Source organism: Peromyscus maniculatus, chromosome 5 (genome assembly GCF_049852395.1).
Source record: "Peromyscus maniculatus bairdii isolate BWxNUB_F1_BW_parent chromosome 5, HU_Pman_BW_mat_3.1, whole genome shotgun sequence".
In the NCBI taxonomy this organism is placed as follows: domain Eukaryota; kingdom Metazoa; phylum Chordata; class Mammalia; order Rodentia; family Cricetidae; genus Peromyscus; species Peromyscus maniculatus.
This window is the reverse complement of record NC_134856.1, coordinates 103,929,288-103,946,146: the sequence shown is the minus strand read 5'-3', so window position 1 is coordinate 103,946,146 and position 16,859 is coordinate 103,929,288. Positions and strand designations below refer to the sequence as shown.

Sequence of the window (16,859 nt, the reverse complement as noted above, 5' to 3'; positions counted from 1 at the left end):
ATAAAAACATTCCCTTTAACCACACCATGGAGCAGTCATACCATCAGTTTATACAACTATATTCTTTGTCAGTTTGATTTTTTTTTTTTAGCATGATATCTCTACAAGAGACTAGGAGTTAGACTCTCTGGTAGGTGGACAGATAAGGAGAAGGGACATGGTTAAGTAAAAAAGGTGGAGAACTTCCAAAATGGCCAGCTTGTTTCTCAAGCTCCAGATCTAACCGGCACAGAAGCCTGGCAGCTTCAAAGTCCTTAAAGGCTGGTCTCCATCAGAGACCCCGCTGGACTGGCTCAACAAGTTCGAGGCCTGACCAGGACAGTTACACAACAGTGGTCAGCCAAACAACCTTCCAACTCTAAATTAGGGGAGGGGAACTACTGACTTTACAACTCCAGCGCTGGAGAAGAGACTGGAATTTTTGTCTTTCCTAGTGTTCTGTCCCCCTTGCCCCACTTTGTAGAGGCTCTCCCTCTCCCCTTTCTGTGTGTGTGTGTGTGTGTCTGTCTGTCTGTCTGTCTGTGTCTGTCTCTGTTTCTCTGTCTCTGTCTCTGTGTGCGTGTGTGTGTGTGTGTGTGTGTGTGTGTGTGTGTGTGTGTGTGTGTCTGTCTGTCTGTCTGTCTGTCTGTGTCTGTCTCTCTGTCTCTGTCTCTCTCTGTGCGTACGTGTGTTTCCTCACTCCCGGTAAGTGCCTTTTTCCAGCCGCTGGTTCTGCCTGTTGCTGTTTGCTGCAGTGTTTGAGATTCCCCTGCTCCTTACCTGTTGCACTCAAGCTATTCCCTACCTAATTCTTCAGTTGGCAGAGAAAATGAACTTGATCAAGACCCCTAGAATGTGTCATCTAAGGCTAGACTTGAGGTTAAGACCCCCCCTGCTTCTGCAGTGATTGTAAGTATGGACATGTTCTTTTGTTTCGTTTTGTACTAATAGTGCAATTGTAACAGGATGCTCTATTGCTCTCTACAGTTGTTGAAATTGATACATATATTTCCCCTACAAATGAGAACCTCTGAATCAATTAAAAATACTTGGGATGAGGCTGGAGAGTTGGGTCGGCAGTTAAGAGCACCTGCTGCTCTTGCAGAGACCCAGTTTCAGTTCCTAGTATTCATGTGAGGTGGCTCACAAATGCCTGTAACTCGAGCTTCAAGGATCTGATGTTCTCTTGTGACCTCTTCAGGTACTTGCACACACATGACATAAACACATACTCACACACATAAATAAAAATGAATTTTAAAAATGTTTGGGAGGGGCTGAGAGACGGGTCTGCTTCCGAGCACTGGCTGCTCTTGCAGAGGACCTGGGTTTGGTTTCTAGCACCCACCCGACAGCTCACAGTCATCAGGAACTCCTGACCCAGGGGCCTCCAACACCCTCTTCTGGCCTGTGCAGGCATCAAGTATACATGTGATACACACACATACATGCAGGCCAAATACTCATACACACAAAATAAAAATAACCACATGGATTGGGGATAGCTAACCAAAGCTATTATCCAAGAGCAGTGAAATACAGCACAAGAACCAAAGCAAGCTGCCACCCAATAGTCTTTCACTTGGTTCTTGGGGCTCAAAACAGTCAATACCTCATGAGCCTCTGGATCACATATCTCTCAGACATCTGCCACTGTAGTGATCCCTGAAATTTTCCTCACAGAGATTATAAATCTGTCCTTAGTATTCATGGAAGACTGGTACCGGGAATTCCCTCTTAACCTTTTTAACTCTAATAAAGAAGCCCTCCAATAATAGTTTTTCAATGGGTTCTTGGACAATGCAGCCTGGTTCCCACTGAGACAGTGATGAGGGACCCAAATCCACCTCTGAACCTTACTTTCTTGACCAGAGTGGTAAGAAGTGCTCCAGGATCAGGCCTACAGGAGCCTCAGGGCCTCTGCATTTATGATTTCACAGTGTAGGGACTGGAGGTAGGAGGATCAGAACTTTGAGACTAGTCTGGGCCATATGACCCCTCTCTGGACAACAACAACAACAACAAAAAAACAAAAACAAAAAAAACCCCACCAATAAACCAAAGGTGAAGACAAGGAACAGATAAAGACTATGAAATATCAATTAGGAGAAACTTCAGCATACTACACATTTTTAATAATAGGTAGACAGTTCCCCTATTCATTTCTTGGGACGTGACTTGGAAGCATAATGCGCTCATAAGCTCTTTCCAAATGGAGAAGGGATCTAACTCAGGAGATACAAAAACATCCAGTCATGCTCTGTTTAAAGAGAAGAATTTGGGCCAAGAAGATGGCTTAGAGGGTAAAGGCGTCTAAGGACCTAAATTCCATTCCCAGGACTAGTATGTTAGAAGAAAGAACCAACAAGCTGTCTCTGATCTTCACACATGTCCCCTACAAACAAACAAACAAACAAGTATACATAAAAGGCAAAAATAAAGTATATTTTTTATATTTTATTTTATATTTTATATTAAAAATAAAATATAAAAATTTTAAATTGGTGTATCTTCCAGCATTTCTACTACTGAGTATTCTTCTTTGATGCCCTATAGTAGCATACTGATAATTTTTAATGTGTTACCCCCTCCCATTTTTGAACAGTAGTGATAAAGTGGAAAAGCAAGTTTGAAATTTTATAAGCTAATTTATTAGGGACTTGTTCTCCCTTTTTGACAATAATCACAATTAAGTAGCGGCATGGGAAAGGTCCTAGAATGTAGGTGTCTCATGAAGCCTTCTAAAACACAATGGAAAAACTAAAAGTTAAAAGGTGGTGGTGTGGCGCTTACAGTTTCTGTGGTGGTTTCAATGAAAATGGCCCCCATTGGCTCATATATTTGAATGCCTGATCGCCAGTTGGTGGAATTGTTTAGGAAGGATTAGGAGGTGTGGCCTAGTTGGAGGAGGTGTGCCAGTGGAGATGGGCTTTGAGGTTTCAAAAGCTCATGTCTTTCCCAGTGAGCGCTCTCTCTCTCTCCTCTCTCTCTCTCATGCTTATGAATCAGATGTAAGCCCTTAGTTACTGTTCCAGCACCATGCCTGCCTGCTTGCTGCCATGGTCCCCACCAGGATGGTCATGGACTAATGCTCTACAATCATGATCCTCCAATTAAATATTTTCTTTTATAAGCCGCCTTAGTCATGGTGTATCATCTGACAACAGTACCACACACCAATAGGATATGCAGAAGAGATAGAGGAAGCAGGAGGCTTACAAGTTTGAGACCAGCCTGGGCTACACATTTTGCCAGGCATGGTGATGGATCTCTGAGTTCAGGGCCAGCCAGAGTACAAAGAGACTCCAAGCTTCTGGAGCTACACAGTAAGATCATCTCAAATAAGCAAGCAAATAAAAAACAACAACAAAATTTTAAAAAGGGGGGGGGGAGGAGGGAGGGGACGGCCAGGCATAAAATTTCAACACTAGAGGGGCAGAGGCAAGAGGATCAATGCGAGTTTGAGGCATTGATCTGATCTATCCTGATCTACATATCAAAGTTCCAGCCAGCCAGGGCCAGAGTGAGATCCTGGCTCAAAAAGCAGGGAGAGGGGGCTAGAAGAAGGCTGGAGATGTAATTCAGTGATAGAGTGCTTACTTAACATGTGTGTGGGACCCTCGGTTCTATCCGTAATATACACATGTATTATTATATATGTTATAATATATATTATTTAAACAACCCATGTTTCTGTATTAAATGAGTTGATGGGCAGTATTATAAAATGACTCCTGTTGGAGTCCCACTACCCTTCTGATTATGAAGTAAAAAATAAGATTTGATTAACCTTATAAAATCTATAGAATCCTGGTTTCTCACAAGCCTGGCCTCTGTCACTAAAAATATTTAGTACATGGGGAAAGGACAATTTTGTTATAAAGAAATTTAAAACGCTGTTATGTTAAAGGTTGTCTATCTTTTGAGCCGGGCAGTGGTGGCACATGCTTTTAATCCCAGCCCTTCCTTGGGAGGCAGAGGCAGGTGGATCTCTGAGTTCAGGATGGGGACAGGGCTACACAGAGAAATTCTGTCTCAAAAAACCAAAGAAGTCGTTTATTTTGTAAACAAGATTTATTTATGTATCTCATGTGAATGGGTGCTTTGTCTGCATGGACGCTGCACACCGGAAGGCATCAAACCCCACAGGACGGCAGTTAGAGCTGGCTGTGAGCAGTCATGGGGGTGCTGTGAATTGAACCTGGGTCCTCTAGAAGAGCAGCCAGTGCTCTTAACTCTTGTATAATATTAGAGGGACCAGCCTTAATATTATACATCCCAGGGGCTCAGGAGAGAGAACTACTAACGGCGAGGACTATTTTCTGGAAACAGAATCTCAGCACACCAAGCTCTATCGTCCACTTGCTTTAATTCCTCTGGCATAACATCCTGTATACACAGCTTCAGTTCTGTTCTCATGCCTAGTTCCTTTCTTGCCTGATTTCTCTCTATACTTATCTATTGCTCCCTCTAAGTTCTATCTTAATTCTCTTCTTAACTCTGCCTCATCTAGGTCCTTTTCAGCTTGTTCTTACCCAGCTAGTACTTCCTCATCTGGCTCTTCCTCATCTTCCATCTCGTTCCTCTAGTACTCTCTTTTAGCCCTTCAATCTAGCTCTTCCCCATCTCAGTTTGTTCCTTTCAAGTTCTTACCCGTCTAGTTCTTCCATACTCTTTTCTCTTCTCTGACTCTCTGTGCCCTGGAAGTCCTGGTATATAAAGCCAGGCTTCCAGGGTCAAACGGAGGGGTGATAAGAATCACATTGAGAGGCAATAACTGTTAATTATTATTTGCAACCCCAAAGGGAAGTGACCAATGGGAAAATGAATTAACTAAAGGCTAAATTCGGGTAATATCTAAGAAGAGGGAATCTTATGTGCTTAACTATAGTCTTAAACGTGATTGGTAGAAAATGTTAAGAATCTACAAGTTGCTAGGTCAATGGGAGAAAATAAAACTGTCTTTTTTTTTTCCTGTGGCTCCTATCTCTCCAAGCTCTCTGCCATTTTTCTGCAGGGTGGGGGAAAGTGTGCTCAGTCGCTAGGCAACCTGTGCACAGCTAGATGCCTCTGGTGATAGTTAAAGGGAGATCTGGAACTGGAGGTAAGGTTTGGGAAAGGAGGAAGTAAAGCTTAATTGGCACATCTGCCAGGCCTTCTCAAACAGGTAGCCTGGATGCTTAAGTCTGTTCTTAGAGAGTACAGAGGTATCGCTGATAAAGTACTTTCTTCCATCTGGGGATAGACCTGGCTGGATGCTGCCAATGATGATAATTACAGGGAGGCTTGAACTGGGGTTCTGGCTGAGCATAGCTGTCATTGCAGAAGGTTATCTAAATATTCCTAGAAGTGGTTAGGTAAGGAGTTAGTGGTCTATAAAGTTAGTAAGGCTGTAAGAAAGGAGGGTCCATGCTAAATTGTGTAAAGCTATTACTTAACGTCCACCTGACCTAGGCAGTGTCTCCTTGTGGAATTTACCTTAAATCAGGAGACTTGCATGTGGACTGTTATTACAGCTAGTCCTTGAAAGTGGCCAAGGGAGATATCTGATTCCAGAGAAAGCCTTTCCTGAGGCAGTTCTCCAAATACCTGGAATGTGTATGTCCAGAGAGTGATCAGTCCACACTGTTAGCTCTTCTTAGGGAAAAGTCAATTGGGAAAACTATGAAGGCACACATGATTTTCATAACAGAATACAGCTGATATATAACAAGCCAAGTAACACCAAAAACTCCTTGGGATTTGGCTTCCTCTGGAGGAGTTCCCTGACTCCTCCAGGTAGTGACTTTGCCATAACCAGCTGAGTTCTTATGATATTCCTGTGGCCCGCAGCACTTAACCATGGAACCATCTTCCCAGTCCCTCAAAAATAATTTTTTGCATTTATTTGCTTATTTGTGTGTGCCATGGCACACATGTGGAGGTGAGAAGACAGCCCTGGGAGTTGGTTCTTTCCTTCTCCCATGTGGTTCCCAAGGACTGAACTCACGGCAAGAGCCATCTCTCCAGCCCTGTTCTTGATTATTCTAACTTTAGGTAAAATATGCCCTTCTGTTCAGGTCGTCAGTCACAGTGTTGAGACTTGGGATGCCCGAGTCTTTGTTGTTATAATTCTTTGCATACTTCTCCCATTCTCTGGATGCCTGGGCTCAGACACTTCTCAGAATGCTGAGTCTAGTTAGTGTCTGTTATTAGCAACCCTCACTCCTCCAGGTGCCCCTTGGGCTGGAGAGTGAACTCAGAACAAGCCAGTAGCAGTGTGCATACCCTATTAGTAAGATGCCGGTGCAGACATCGTTCTACAATATGTAATACAAAAGGGCCTCTGTCCATCTCCCACACCCCATCAGAGACAGGAAGCCAGTAAGCTGGAGGCTAGCCTTGGTTCCATAGAATCCTGTTTCAAAAACTAAAGTAACAGCAACAATAATTTAAAAATTATGTAAATTAAAAAAAACCCAACACACATAAGGTTGCCCAAACAGCAATGCAATAAGTATCAGCTGTGGAAATGGCTCCTTTTTTGTTTTCTTCCTTGTGTCTGCATGAAGAAATTTGGTGACAGCTCTGTTTCTCTTGGTCCTGCTTTTCAGGTGTTAGGGGTCAGGAGTGGGCAGGCCATTCCGATGTGTGAGAAGAATCATACAAGCAAAAAAAAAAAAAAAAAAAAAAAAAAAAGAGGTGTTATGGCAGGTAGATGAGTACCTGGACAGCACGAGCAAATGAATTCGCCCTCGCTTCCCTGCTGGTCCTCGATTTCGTCGCAATTCTCCTGTTTGAGCCTCTTGAGTGCTGAGATTTACACCCAGCTAGTAAATTTAACAACTACAGTTAGGACCCCCAGAAATAAAAGAAAGCCGGCGTGCGTCAGAAGCACACTATCTGCTGATGATCCTCTAAAGAAGGTTAGGCAGGAGAAACTGCTGGTGTGCCCACAACTCCCTTCTCCGTGCGCGCTGCACAAAAGAGGAATAGTGATCCTCAGGTTTCTTTAAAGAGCGCCAGACCAGCGGGCTCTGCAACACAGAACTGGCTTTTCAGGCAAGATGATGGAGGTTTAGGCGGAAATTCGGGGATCAGGGAAGCGACCTCGGTCATTTCCAGAGACTGCGGAGGCAGGCGGGCTCTTCGACTTGTCCCAGATCTAGCAAGCAGCATCCAGCGCCTGCAGGTGCGCAGGAATGTTGTGTGTCTGTCCATTAGCTTGTGCCTTCCACGAAAACCTTTCGGGGGATGCTGGTTCCAGGTGAACCCGGGAAAGGTCACGTGGGCACTTCCAGATTCTTGGACGCACCCCAGGCAAAGGATGCTCAACACGCCACGCGCGCTCCCGCGCGTCCCTCTGTAGAGTGTGCACAGCCATCACAGAGAAAGCATGCTCCAGTGGCGCAATCGGTTAGCGCGCGGTACTTATACAGCAGTATATGTGCGGGTGATGCCGAGGTTGTGAGTTCGAGCCTCACCTGGAGCATGTTTTCTTCCCTTTCCGGCTCAAACATGTTTGAAAATGCATTTTTCCTTCCAAGAAAACAAGAAATGGTAAATATTTTCCATGGTGCAAACACACAAATTCCTATGATAAAGAGCATCCGATCCAACTCAAACGCGAGAGGAAAACCACCAGTCGATAGGTTAATTTAATTAAACCTATAAGCTAACTTCTAGACAGGCAGAAGCGCTTTCCCCTCCCCCAGCCCACGCCAGGGCAGGATTCTTCAGCTTTTGGGAACAGAGTCAGTACCTGGTAACGCTAACGCTGGTCTGGTGTTCTGCTATTTCCACAGGTCTTGAAGTGAGGCCTAAATCTACAATTGTTCTCAGTCCCGCCTCACCACCTATTTTAGAAAAGCCGTCCTGTATAAGCCCTACACCGGAGAAACAGGAGCAGGAAGACTGCGGAGAGATGAAGGCCAATCTGGGCTACATAACTGAGTTCCAGGCCAGCCTGGCCTACAGAGTGAGATAAACTTAACCATCCCAGTTCCATCCTTGTCAGCTTGGCTCATATAACATCTCCATAAAACATACTTTATCTTGTAATAAAGAAAATAACAAGACCACAATCCACCTGACATGAAAGAACTAGTCTACATACAATTGAAAATGTGCTAACCCTTGTAGACGCAGATGGCCATGCTCAGCTATTGACAATAAGATTGCTTCTGCTTCAGATCAAGCAAGGTCCCTGATGCTTCTGAGCTCAGAACCAAAATGAGTTAACCTCAACAAACTCTTATTTGAAATCTCCCTTAGGGCATCCTGAGATTGTAGAGAATGTTATTCTTTATTGAGCATGCTCAGAGTCTCAAAAGTTTGACTCCCCGGTGAGCTGTTACCTGCTTGGTGCAGATAGCCAGGCCCCAAAAGAAACAAACTGTTGCTCGAATCTTAAATCGGTCTTATAATAAAAACCCTGGAGCCAAATATTGGGATAAATGCTGAAAGATCAGAGAGACAAAGGAACAAGCCACTGCCAAGTCTCACCTCGACAGCTCCATGAATCCTCTGATTTAAATGCCTCTGGGTCCTTAGCCGAAAAGCTTCAGCCGAAAAAGCTCTAGTTCCTGTCTTCTCACGCCTTATATACCCTTCTCTGCTCAGCCACATCACTTCCTTCTCAGTCCTGGGATTAAAGGCCTGTGTGCTTCCCAAGCAAAGGCATGAGATCTCAAGTGCTGGAATTAAAGTCACATAATTCCCAAGTACTGGGATTAAAGGTATGTGCTACCACCGCCTGGCATCTATCTATGTTTAATCTAGTGGCTTGTTCTGTCCTCTGATCTTCAGACAAACTTTACTTGGGTACACAATATATCACCACAAGGAACCCATACAGGTGTCCCACGCTATGAGACCCACAACCAGGGCACCTTGATTTTGAAACACTGACGTGCCTACTGCCAATGCCTCAGTGCAAACACTTGCTTTCCTATCTTGAAGTATGTCTAATTAATTCTACTTATACCTTCTGTCTTTGGGGAATTCCCTCACAGCTTAAGCATCTGGTCAACCCTGATCCCAGCATGATCACTCTTTGCCCAGAAGAGGAAGTAAAGTACCTATATAATGTTTGTGGTTTGCCTGTATCATGTAACTTAAATTTTATGGAGTGAAGTGAACAATACTTTAAGAGTGAGAGAAAACTATTAATGTCTTGTGAGAGAGGAAAGGAAAGATATTTAATACACATGTTTACACACACAAAAGTATTCCTAGCAAAACAGGGGGAAAATGTTTATGAAAATGATAGTCTTTTTTTGTGGGGAGGGTGTTGGGTTTTTGAGACAGGGTTTCTCTACATAGCCCAGGCTGTCCTAGCACTCACTATGTAGACCAGGATGGCCTTGAACTCACAGAGATCTGCCTTCCTCTGCCTCCAAGTGCTGGGATTCAAGGTATGTGCCATCACACCTGGCACTTTTTTTTTTTAATTCTTTAACATTTTTTAAATTTATATTTTATGTTAAAGTTATATTTTATATGTAGGGTGTTTTATCTGCATGCATGTCTGTGTACCATATGCTTGCCGCGTACCCTTGCAGGCTAGAAGAGGGTGTCAGATCACCTAGAGCTGGAGTTTCAGAAATGTTGTAAGCCTCTATGTGGTTCCTGGGGATCAAAACCACGTCCTCTGGAAGAGTACAGCCAATGCTCTTAACTGCTGACATCTCTCCAATCACAGTCTTTTGTAGTAGACCGTCATATATGTGACCATAGCTGCTGTTCTTCACCTGTCCTCCTCCATTGTTCTCTGTGTCCCCTGGATTTTTACTAAATGGTCTTTCTAATAACAGTTCTTTAACTTCGTTTTCCTGATGGATCTGAGTATCAATCTTAATCACAAGGCACAGTAATACTAAGAGATAGCCCCGAGGATCTCCTGTGCTCCATACATATCCCTTTTTACCTTTCTGTGGAGTAATAGTCCAAGTTCTTTTTGGTGTCAGGGTCAATCACTCTAGTCAGACCAACTGCCTTCTTGGCCTGTTGACTCAGAGGTATGAGGAGGCCAAACTGACTGGGTGGCAGTCTTTTCTTCCAGGTCGGTGTGCTCATTATTACACCTTTTTAGGGAAGCGTGTCTCCATCAAAGCTAAGACTCCAAGCCAGAAGAACACGCAGTTGTGGGAACAGGAACCACAGCTCTGCAAGTGGGTCACTAGGAGTCACAGTGAATGGTACCACTTTTATTTTTATCTGGATCTTGAAATCCTGGTTGTGGGCAAAATAGCACTATATACCAGATGCTGATCCAGAACACACATTGCCACCTAGAAAGTCTTGTTCCAGCCCTGCAAAGCACTTACTCCCAGCTGGTGTCACCCTGTTAAACCACTGCTTCAGGATGGTAGGGAATGGATAAGGCCAGAGAATTAACAACTGTGGGCCAGTTGCCTGTAATAGGACATTTCCTGTTCCGACTGCCGGTTCCCAAATACCAGGCGTCTGCTTCCCAAATTACCACAGAGGCATATATTAATTATAAATGCTCAGCCAATAGCTCAGGCTTGTAACTAACTAGCTCTCTTACATTTTAAGTTAATTCATATTCCTTATTTATGCTCTGCCACATGGCAGTACCTTCATTAGCAAGGCATGTTCATCTCCTGCTCCCTCTGCATCTGGCTGGCAACCCAGTGACTCTGCCCTTCTCCTTCCCATCATCCTCATATTGGTCACCCTGCCTACACTTCCTGCCTGGTGACTGGCCAATCAGTGTTTTATTAAACCAATTTGAGTGGCAAATCTTCACAGTGTTCAAGAGGATTATTCCATAGCATTTCCCTTTTTTGATTAAAAAGGAAGGTTTTAACTTCAATGTAGTAAAACTATATACAACAAGAACAGTTAGTAAGTAAGAATTACAGTAACACTAATTCATTTGCACTTTGCAAAATTAGAGAAAATACTTAATTATCTATCTTATCTTGGTCAGTCTAAAGCTTTGTATCTAATTTACTTTTTATTATAACCAAGGAAAACTATAATTATATCTATTTAGTTTTCAACTCCATCAAAGACCCCAGAAGAGTGAGATGTTACATAATAACAGGGATATCAGATGGCCTGGATAGTCTCTCAAAGTTCCTCTCTAATGTCTGGGCACCCAACTCTGGCCTACAGGCCTAGCATGTCTGACAGACTTTCCTATGAAGAAGGGAATTCTGAAGGACTGTCCTACCTTGTCTTGGCAAAGTTTGGCAGTTACCTTTGTGGAGTCCTGCTGGTCCAGTTTGGACAGTAACTGTCAGCAATTGAGGCAAGGGCAATTTCTTTGCCCATATGGTTAGCTTTTGCCATAAAGAAAACAAACTCCACATGGAGTTTCTTCAATGCCCATCATCTTCCTCTTTGAAGTAATTGGTGCTGCCAGGAGCACTATCTTCTCCTGTCATGAAAAGTCTAAGTTCTTAAAACATTTTAAATCCCATATTCTGTAGGTCTTTGAAGTGTTTGAAGATTGCCTATCTATCTGAAATATCTCTGTATGACCTTGAAAACCTAACTAATATGACTATAACTTTCCTATTATAGATGACTATTCATCTAGTTACAATTTTCCTTGTTTACAAAGTCAGAAAAGAAACTCACAAAAGAGGTATAAAGTATGTAAGGTTGAAAGACCTAAAAAACTAGTTTTGGGTTGGTAATGTAAGTTAGGATAGAAAGTGAATTAGGTACAACTCTTTGGACTTACCAAGATAGGATAGGTAATGGAGTGTTTTTGCTGAATTTGTCAAATGATAATGGACTAGACATTGTTAATGTAATTATTGCCTTATATATTTATATATTGTTATTATAGTTATTGTATATAGTTTCTCTATGTTAGCTAAAACCTTTGTTTTATATTGTTGCAAGTTGTTATGGATAATGGTCAAGAAAAAAGCTAAACAAAGGAGATTTGATTCAAGAATCTTGTTCTAAAACAAAAGAGGGGTATAGAAATGATAGAATGAAAGAGTAGATTATTGAACCTACTTTAATCCAAAAACAACTATTAATCTTACAGATTTTACATTGGTATGGATTTTAGTTTATTGATAAAAATTTAAAGTTAATTTTGTTATGTGTATGTTTCTACTCTTGCTTAAGATAATATGTTTATGGGACTCATTTAAAATGTAGTGTATAATTAAGAAATACAGATTAATAGTTATCTACAATAATCAAACTCTTAGCCATGGTAGTTAGATTTTCTAGGTATACAGAGATATATTTCAATTAGATAGGCAATCTTCAAACATTTCAAAGCCCTACAGAATATAGCATTTAAAATGTTTTAAGAACTTAGACTTTTCATGACAGTGAGACATGTCTGCTCCTAGCAGCACCAATGTACTCCAGAGAAAATGATGGATATCAAAGAAACTCCATATGGAGTTTGCTTTCTTTATGGCAAAACCTAGCCATTTGGGCAAAGAAACTGCCCTTGCCTCAATTGCTGACAGTTGTTGTCCAAACTGGACCAGCAGGACACAAAAAAGGTGACTGCTGAACTTTGCCAAGACAAGGTAGGAATAGTCCTTCAAAATTCTCTTCTTCAAAGGAAAGTCTGTCAGATATGCTAGGCCTGTAGGCCAAAGATGGTTACCCCAATGTTGCAGAGAAAGTTTGGTAACTGTCCAGGTAGCCCGATGTCCCTGTTATTACATAACATTTCATCCTTCTGGAATTTTTGATGGAGTTGAAGACTAGATATTCATAGATATAATTTTTCTTATTTATGATAAAAGGAAAAATTAGATATAAAACTTTGGACTCACCATGATAGAATGGATAATTAAATGTTTTCTCTGATTTTGTCAAATACAAATAGACTGGATATTGTAACTGTAATTCTTACTCCATAACTGTTTTTGTTGTATATAATCTTACTATGTTGAAGCTGAAACCGTGCTTTTTAATTAGACAAAAAGGGGGAAATGCTGTGGAATAATCCTTTTTTCACTGTAAAGATTTATCACTTGAATTGGTCTAATAAAACATTGATTGGCCAGTATCCAGGCAGAAAGTATAGGCGGGATAACCAAACTAAGAATGATGGGAAGAAGGGCAGAGTCAGGAGTCACCAGCCAGACCCAGAGGGAACAGGAGATGAATGTGCCATGCTAATAAAGGTGCGGCCATGGGGCAGAGCATAAATAAGGAATATGGGTTAACTTAAAATGTAAAAGCTAGTTAATAATAAGCCTGAGATATTGGCCAAGCATTTATAATTCATATAAGCCTTTGTGTGTTTATTTGGGACTGGGAAGTCAGGACAGGAAACATCTGTTTACAGGCAGTCACTTTCTTTTGTGCCTGCTTGTCCAATTCGGACAACATCAGCAGCTGAGGCAAGGGCAATTTCTTGCCCAGTGGCTAATTATGCCACATTGAAAACAAACTGGAGTTTCTTTGATGCCCATCATCATTTCTGAAGTAAATTGGTGATGCCAGGAGCAGACATATCTCATTGACATGAAAGGCCCTATGTTAACAAAACATTTTAAATGCCTTATTCTGTAAGTCTTTTGAAGTGTTTGAAGACCATCTACCTATCTACAGTATATTTCTGTTTGACTTTGAAAACATACCTAACATGACTACAAGTTTGATTGTTATAAGTGACTAACTACTAACCTACATTTCTTTATTATCCCAAATAGTTTGTAATAGTAACTTTCAAGGACTAGAAATTTATATTACATTTTTTAAATGAGCTGCATAGAAACAATACCTTAAACAAGAGTGGAAACATATGTGCAGTATGTTCTAAGAAAAATAGCTTTAAATTTGTATCAATATACAAAAATCCACACCAACGTAAAATATTTGAGACTACTGGTTGTTTAAAAGTAGACTTAACAATCTACCCTTTTGTCTCATTATTTCTATACTATTTCCCCCCTTTTTTCCTTCAGAAAGAGATCCTGGAATCTAACTCTTTTGTTTAGCTTTTTTTCTGACCATGACCAATAACAACTTTTAATCAGCCTCCCCACCTCCTCCCAAATGATGGCAAACATCTACAACTCAGTGAATGGCCAAAAGCCATCCACCCCATCTCTTGGGAATGTGGGTGTTGTGTTTTCTAGACTGCTTCCTGTTGTCTAGGGGTACTAGTATCTTTAGGAGACCCTGGGAAAATTGGGAAAATGGTCAAGTCCTGGAAGAGTTAGCTGTCTTATTTGTTGTCCAGACTCTGTGCAATGGGAATGTGCAAAGCTTATCTGGCTGGAATAGTTTGTGATGCTGGACCATCTCATCAGCAGCCTTAAAGCTGTTCTGTATTCAGAACTCTGAGAAAACTGCAACAAAGGCACTCTGAGAGGCTGAATCACCTAGGCCACCATTTTCATTGGTGTCTGGTCCTCTTGCTCTGAAAACACATAAACTTTCAAAGACAACAAACATACTCATCTGCATAAACACAAGTATGGAGTGTGCGGTGTGCATAGTCAGTTAAAGATGATTTTTCTGTTTTCTGTTTGAGCAGGTAAGAGACATCTGTCTACTTTATAAGCCCATTTGGACTGTATAATCAAATTGTAATATAAATCTCTATCCTTGCCATATGAAAGAGTGCCATGTAGTAATAAGTCATGAAGACTCTATAGTCAACAAGATTTATCATGTCTCATCTCATCTCAGAGCTGTTCCCATGTCAAGTGATCAGCTTACATGTTACCTGTCTTTGTAATTTTTTTGGCTTTCTCTCCCATGTCTGTAGCCAACATACTCAGGAGGTCTCCATGGGTCAAATCTGATCTCTATTAATCTGGAAGGAATCCACAGTCTTTCTTTTTCTGTGGAAACAAAAGCATAACCTCTCCCCCAACACAACACATTGTTCAACTCCCATTTTGAAGTTAAGATATTTTAAAATATATAGGTTGGTTTTATTTAGCAGTTTTCATAATCCAATGTCTCTCAGCAGCTATTGTTTTGGTGCATTAGCATTAAAAAATTGAAAGTTAACAAGACACCATATGGGATCCAGACTCCTTGTGTATTTTCCATTCTTAAGTGACTGTTCATTCTAATATCTACCCCATACAGTGATTCTGCTAAGTTCCTACAGAGTACAGGTAAAAATGCTTTTCATCTCCCTTACATGAATAAAAACAAAGTCATCCCAATTTCCCATATACATTCATGTCTAAGTAACTTATTACAGATTAACAGAACATGAACAGACAGAAAGTATTTTTTTTCACAGCCAACTCTTTTGCTGGGAAGCTTCATACTGCTGTTACAAAGAAAGAGTCAATCATTTTACTGCTAATCTTGAAGGTTAATCTAATAAGGAATCTTAAAGGAATCACAAACCTAATTTTTTGTACATAAAAGATAAAAGATAGTCAGTCAGCTGTACTTTAGCTCTTTAGGGTGTATACCCATTTATCAATAGTTTCTTATACCAAGAGATTGAGGGCAGGAATGAGTTATAAGGAGCTAATCATCACCTTTAATCATCAACCAACCTTAACAGTTGGGCTGCTTTGTATTTTTTTCCTTCAGCTATGTGTCCTTGTGGACATTGGATTGTTTTCTCTCTCTCTCTCTCTCTCTCTCTCTCTCTCTCTCTCTCTCTCTCTCTCTCTCTCTCTCTGTGTGTGTGTGTGTGTGTGTGTGTTTTCATCTTAAAGCTATTTTCAAAACATTTGATCTAACCTGAAGTTATTACAAGGCTTTGTTTCAGCTAATAATGCACACCAAAATCTGTGACTGCGTTTCTTAGCATTAAGATGAAAGGAATTTGAGCCAGCCTGGCTCATTGTTTTTCTTAATAATTAACTTGAGCTATTCTCTAAAGGAGCTCCTTAGGTGGAATTAGGTGGAATTCATAGTTTTTTTTTTTTTTTTTAGCTGTGAAGCATATCCTTGTATTTACTTTTACTCATCAAAGCTCTGTATACACCAGCATTATTATTATTATCAATTAGATGACACAGCTTAGGGAGGAAGTCATCTTCATAATAATTTGCAGTTAAAAATGCCCAGTAGAATGGGAAGTTTCCATGAGATAAACACATCACCTTACAGGCAGTGGGAATTTCCCCACACCTAATTCAATCATGTCAGGTATCAGAGAAAGATAGCAACAGAAACAAAGGGCATTCCAGGGTCTGTGGTCTCAGGGGCCTTGCCTAACTGAGAATTATTCACCAGGAGGTTGTCTCCTGGTGGGCCAACATCCTGAACCTCAATAGCCACTTTCAATTAATATAAATGGGTTAGTTTAAATTATAAGAGCTAGTGGGAAAAGCCTAAGCCAAGGCCGAGCTTTCATAATTAATAAGTCTCCGTGTTGTTATTTGTGAGCTGGCGGCTGATAACAAAGCTTGCTACATAGCAGATCTGTAAAGTGAAGTTGATGAGAAAGGACTATTTTTGTTGTTGTTTTTCATTTTCATCACAGGCCTGAACTAGCTTGGACAGTTTGTTTTCACAGTCATAAACATAGACAAGCCTATAATCATAGCATTAGGAAAGAAGGAGGATTAGGAGTTCAGGGTCCTTCTCCACATACAAGTATTCAAGCCTAGCCCCAGGCAACTTGAGTGCCTGTCTGAAACCAAGGACACCCACAAAATGAACAACAACACAAACACAGACAGCAAAAATAGATAACACAAATCTCAGCGACAATATTGGTTAAAAATAGCCAGACACAAAGAATGCTGATTCCATTTGGGTCAATACATACAAAGTTATTAAAACAGCTACTACAGATGATGAAAAGGTTCAGGACTGTGGCTGCCTTTGGAAAGGTATGAAATGAGAGAGAGTCTGAGCTCACTGATAGTCATGCAGGGATATAAACTTGTAGAATTCAATAAGTGGTACATACATTCAAGATTATATATATATAATAACCATATATATAATAT

The 16,859-nt window shown here is 41.0% G+C and overlaps 1 non-coding gene across 1 annotated transcript; it reads left to right on the top strand.

Moving 5' to 3' along the window:
- Nucleotides 1–7,356: 7,356 nt before the first annotated feature.
- Trnai-uau (transfer RNA isoleucine (anticodon UAU)) lies at nucleotides 7,357–7,450 on the top strand. The gene is made up of 2 exons: nucleotides 7,357–7,394; nucleotides 7,415–7,450. It is a non-coding gene; the product is annotated as a tRNA-Ile (tRNA).
- The last annotated feature ends 9,409 nt before the right edge of the window (nucleotides 7,451–16,859 follow it).